Source organism: Cavia porcellus, unplaced genomic scaffold (assembly GCF_034190915.1).
Source record: "Cavia porcellus strain 051 isolate PalLab524CR breed Dunkin Hartley unplaced genomic scaffold, mCavPor4.1 scaffold_25, whole genome shotgun sequence".
In the NCBI taxonomy this organism is placed as follows: Eukaryota; Metazoa; Chordata; class Mammalia; order Rodentia; family Caviidae; genus Cavia; species Cavia porcellus.
Window position 1 is genome coordinate 12,781,385 of NW_026947508.1, and position 6,134 is coordinate 12,787,518.

Here is a 6,134-nt window from a genome sequence, read left to right on the forward strand (position 1 = left end):
TTACTAAAAAGCTTGCCTCTATATGACTCCCATAAGGGAGAAACTCAAAATTCGCTGAACTGGACTGATAAATATAAACAGGCCTTCCAACAGCTCAAGCAGGCCTTGACAGAGGCCCCAGCCCTGGGACTCCCTGACGTTACCAAGCCTTTCATCTTGTTCATAGATAAACTCAGGGACATTGCCAAAGGAGTCCTAACTCAGGACATTGGCCCTTAAAAGAGGCCCATAGCCTACCTCTCCAAAAGACTTAATCCAGTAACAGGAGTATGGCCCCCTGCCTAAAAATACTAGCTACTGTGACAATGCTACTTAAGGAGACAAAGAAACTCGCTTTAGGCAAGTGATTTCTGTGGTAACCTCTCACAGTTTAGAGACTCTTATCAAAACCCCTCCTAAAAAAAGGCTCTCCAATGCCAAAATTCTACTGTCAAGCCCTGCTTCTAGACCCAGAGTCAGTGATATTCAAGACTTCTTCAGCTTTAAACCCAGCCACCCTTATGCCTGATGATGACCTGGAGGAACAAAGGACACCTCTCCATGAGTGTGCTGACATCCTCAAACTACAGCGGAACCTACAGGCTGATCTTACTGACCAGCTTTTAAAAAATGCCGACAACTGTTCGATGGAAGCAGCTTCATCCAAAACGGCAGAGACAGATGAGTGGCCGGGACAGCAGTGACCACCAAAAAGGAGGTACTCTGGGTTAAAGGGTTAGAGCCTGGCACCTCTGCCCAAAAGGCGGAGCTCATTGCTTTGACTGATGTACTAAAACTAGCCACAAAAAAGAGGGTAAACATCTATACTGATAGTAAATATGCTTTTGCTACTATACATGTACATAGAGCCATCTATTAAGAGCGAGGTCTCTTAACCTTGGCCAGAGCTAAGATTAAAAAAAAAAAAAAAAAAAAGAGGACTCCACAAATCCTAAATTTGCTGACAGCAGTCTGGCTGTCCGCAGATTACTGCTATTCACCTGAGGAAATAATTTGGCAGATCAGGCCGCTGAAAGAGTAACAATCACATGAGAGAGGCCAGCCAAAAAAGTAACTGCTCTGATGCGAGTCCCCCCGACCTTATCAGAACCAGTCTACACAAAAAAAGACTACACTGGTTGTTGTGAGCCATCTAACGGATTCCAGTCCCTGTGACTAAAAGACAAGTACAAAATTTCTAAGAGCCACAGGACTGATCCAGAGTTTGGGACCCTGGCAGAGGCCTGTTGTCTACCTTTCCAAGAGACTTGGTTCTGTGGCAACCAGATGGCCACCCTGTCTGCGGTGATTTCTTCAATGGCCCCCTCATAAAGGAGGCTTAAAAATTGACTTTTGGACACAAACTCTTAATTGTTTCCTCCTATTCACTGGAGACTCTCATCAAGGTCCCACCAGACTGATGAATGTCTAATTTCGGAGCCATACATTATCAGGCACTATTTCTGAAAACAGCAGCTTCAAACTCGGCTACTTTGCTGCCTGAGGATGACCCCTCGTTGCCTCATTGATCACCTCACGGAACATCGACCTTATCTAGTTGATAAGCTACTGTCTACAGTTCCATCCTACTTCTCTGATGAAAACAGTTATGTCTCTCAAGAGCCCATTTACACTTAAAAAGACCAACATCTGACAGCTCAGCTTCCAAGAGATTCCGGGGGCTAATATCAAGCTAGCCCAGTCTGTGAGCTTCAGATGCCCTCAGTGCCAATTGATAAATCTAAAAGTACTACAACAAATAAAAACCACTGGTTATCGTGGGACTATGCCTAAAAACACTAAAAAATAGATTTTACAAAAATAAAAAGCCTAAACTTCAAAAATATAAGTGTTTTCTACTTAGTCTGAGTCAGCTCTGATAACAGTTTCTCTGATTTGGTCTCCCTTTTTATCCGTGGGGTCCAACAATGGCCTGGCTTTTATAGCCTAGTAACTCAAATTAACCTAAGCTTTACAGATCAATTAAAAAAAAAACTCAATTGGGCTTACCAGCCTCAGAGTTCAGGAGAGGTAAAAAGATAAGTTAGATTTTAAAGACTATAATTACTAATGGCCTTAAAAACTGGCAAAAACTGGGTGAGTCTCTTTTCCTTCTGCCCCTTTACATGCGTGATACACCCCCTATGTTACAGATATTTCCTCTTTTGAGGTTTTATGTGAGGTTTCTAAAAATTAGCTAATTTAACTAATCAAGATCTTATTAAGTCTCCCCAGACTTTTCAGCTAGCTGTGACTTCCATCCACTGGTTACTTCGCTGCTGCCCACTGCAGCTAAAGAGCCTAGACACCTAGACAAGCGACCTCACCGTAAATCTCTTGAGAGCGACCTCACCGTAAATCTCTTAAGCCGCAATAGATTGTCAAAATAGCTAAAAGCCTGCCTAAATTCAACGTTCCCAATACAGACAAGTCCCAACTTCAAAAGACCGTCAGCCTACAAATAAGTAAACTGTCATTTCTTCCAAAGACACTTTAAAGCTTAAGATTGTCTAATATAACTGATAATTTTGTGTTCTCCTCCTTTATAGAGACCCCAAAGAGGCCTCTGTCTGACTTAAAAATTGTTACTTGTATGATAAAACAGAGTAAATTTAAATGTTGGTTTTCTTTCTCCTTTTGGTTAACAGCTTTAATGACAGCTACAAGACCTTTGTTAATCCTCCTACTGGGCCTTATGTTGTAAACAAGTTGATAAACTATGTCAACGTTCTTAAAAGCTTGTGATTTTAAAGACACATACAAGGTTATAAACAGATGCAATAAAAAAGCTAAGAGAAAAAAATTAAATCTCAAGAGCCCCCTTCAAATAAAGCCAAAATGTTCTCCTTCTGGAAATCAATCCTGCCCTATATTCTCCCTTTACTGGGACCCCTGGCTGGATTCATTATAGTCATGGCTATAGCCCCTTACCTCATTAACCGAGTAACCCAGTTTGTGAGGGCTCAGATCTCTCAAGTAAAGGTTATGATGCTACGTCAACAGTATGACCCCTTACCAATACAGGACCTTTAAGATTAAAAGTCATCAAAAAAGAAAAGGGGGGAATGTGAGAGTTGACCCCCCTGCTATAACCCCCTCCCCAGAGCGGGGAATGAAAGGGTTAACTCCCTAACTCCCCAGAGCGGGGAATAAAAGGGTTAACTCCCTAACTCCCCAGAGCTATCAGAGCAGAGCAGAAAGAAATGCCTAACTCCCCAGAGCTATCAGAGCAGAGGAAAAAAAAAAAAGAAAAAATGCACCTGCAAGGTTGTTCTGTCTCAAGGAGATAAGTAAGACAAGTAACTGTTCTGTTCTGGGCACATAGTGACTGGGCTAGGACCCCCAGTCTCCATGGTTACTCAACCCCAAACCCCTCCAATCAACTTCTGCCAAGTCCTATCCTGCTCAAAATTAACCAATGCAATCTGCTTCTGTAAATTCGCTTGCCTCCCTGCGCCCTTAAAAACCCTACACAATTCCCCTTCGGGGCCCCTCCGCACTTGTTTGCCTGGGGGACCCCATGCGCATGGAAATAAACTTTTTTCCCTCACCAAGAATTGAGTCCTTGGGGTCTCTTTCCCTGCGGCGTCGGCCCTAACAATCCAAAAATCACTGGTTTTCATTTTCCTTTTCTGTTTCCTGCTGATTTTTTTTATTTCCTCCTTATTTCCTGTCTCTGGCCCTCAGCTGGCATAGGGGAATTGGCAGTTGTAGGGGAGGGAACATGCGGCCTAAAGGGGGGCAGATGGTCACATGATTTGCAGCTTCTCAGTGGAAGGCAGTCCCCGCTCCCCCTCCCCACTGTCTAGTTCTGCAGATTTGCTCTGTGGCTTCCATTGGAGAGGCTGTTCCTCAACCTCCAGATGTGCACTCTGCCTAGACAGCTGCGCATGGATGAGGAGTGCTGGGGAGCGTGAGCTACTTAACACACCCCCTTACACACACCTCCAGGAGCGCTGAGGGAGGTACGTGTTGAGTGGCTGACTGTCCTCACCTGTGGAAGGCAGGCTGGTCTTCTCAGCTAGATGAGTCAGATGCTGTAAGGGACCCAGGGACCTGACGACTCTGGTCATGGAGAATGTGGACAGATGGCCCAGCAGATTCCCCACGGCTTCTCCACACCAAGGGTTGCTGCTGTGTCTTTCTTTTTGTGATGTAGACCTTTTCTTCTACCCTCTAAGGCCCCTGAACCCCAGGCCCAGAGCTAAAGATGCTGGTTTGATTTCTCTTTCCAGAGAGTCACTGGCATGGCTGTCCCCCCAGGCAGGGAAGGGGACAGACCCATGTCATGGTGGCAGGAAAAAAAAGAGTGGAAATCACTGTTGACCCCCAGGAGGTGCTGGACCACGGTCCATCTCATTCATGCATCAATCCCCAGGAGAATCTCAGGAGGAGGAGAAGTAGCAATGACTTCCTTTACTCTCTGTGGGGAAACTGAGGCTGAAGGAGGTTAAAAGACTGTGCCAGGCCACCCGTGAATATCAGGCAGTGGTTTGTTGGTGGAAAGCTTCCTTTCAATATGTCAGGCTGACACCCTGGCCAAGATGCTGTGATTCTGTCTTCCCAAGACATTGGCTGGCCTCACTTTCCTGCTGGGTCAGTGGACGTGGAGACAGAGGGAGGAATGCCCACTACCTGGGCACGGAGGCTGCACAGAACAGGGCCAGGCCTAGTTCTCCGTAGCAGTTTCAAAGTCACACCGATGCAGAGTGAATCCCAGCACCCCAGAGTCAGGGGAGGAGACTGCCTACCTCCTGGTGGCCAGGAAGTGAAAGAGAGAGACAGGAGGAGGCTGGGGTGTCCAATGTCCCCTTCAAGGGCACCCCTGTTGGTGTCGCTCCCGGCCGGCAGGAACAGCACGCAACAGGGTTTCATGGTGGACAAGCTTTTCTTTATTTGTCTTCCTCACAGTCTGCCCCGGGATCCTACCCGGCCGAAGCCTCAACCGGTCCGCTCCCCGCGGCTCCTTCCGTGCTTCTCCCTCTGGCGGGAGAGGCACTCACTTTTATAAGGTTACAGTGGCCAATCAGTTCAAAGCGCGCGATGCGGGCTGATTGGCTAACATCAGTTGTTGCTAGGCAGACTATCTTACAGAGCAGGTTGTTTACCAAGCAGGAAGCAGGAGACAAGCGCCATCTTAGCACACTCGATGGGAGGGGTAATCTAATTTAGGCTTTGCTCTTTCCTACAGGCCGCACGACCGCCGCGCATGGCGAACTATCACAGACGCGGCTCCCAACACACCCCCAGGGACCTAGCTTACTCTTTCTGCTAGCTCCACCTCCTGAAGTTTCCACCAGCACCCTGTAGTGTCCCAGACTGGGAACATGGCCTTTGGGGACGCTCCAGAGCTGACCGTTCTCTCTGCCTTTGGCAGAGTAGGAAGAAATTGTTCCTGCCGCCATCGCCTCTGTGCCCAGTTCCTCCTTGCACTGTCTTATCCCACTGCCCCATTTCCATTTATTCTCACCCCTCTCCACACCCCACGTTGGGTGGAAGGCTTAGGGTGCTAATTAGGCTGTGTCAAAAATGATACTAAGGTTTAAATGAATAGCAGCACTGAAGACCTCCTCCGCTCACTGCCCACTGTGGGCTGTTCCTGGGTCTGGGGGTTTAGATGCTTCGTTTCTCCTCACTGCTAAGCATGAGCTCCAGAAGTGGCTGTCACATCCGGGGCAGCTCAGCGCCAGGAATGGTTCCACCTACAAGGGGCCTGCTGTGTGGCCAGCAGGTGGATGCTCACCACGTAGCTGGGAACATGATGTGTGGGGGTGGGGCAGTGATGCTGTCACCCCACTGCCACCCCAGTCCTCTCTCTGCAGCTCTCAGAGTGACGCAACACTCCGATCAAACGCAGGGAAGAGCATGTGACTAACATCCAGCGGCAGAGGGTGCAGCGGGGCATCCTAAGGGCAGTCCCATTATCTGGTCCCGGGTTTCCTGGATGTCAGGAGGCTCCTGTGGCCTGGCAGCGAATTAAACCCAGAATTGTTTTGTCCTAGAGCACCTGGGTTGGCGCCCCAAGATTCCCCTCACAAGTGACTACAGACTGGGGGTACAAAACAGCAGTCAAAGGACTCTCAGGCCCAAGGCCAGGAGTGGCAGCCCCAGGGTGAGCAGGGCTGTGTTCCCACACCCCACCGGGCTTGGGGGAC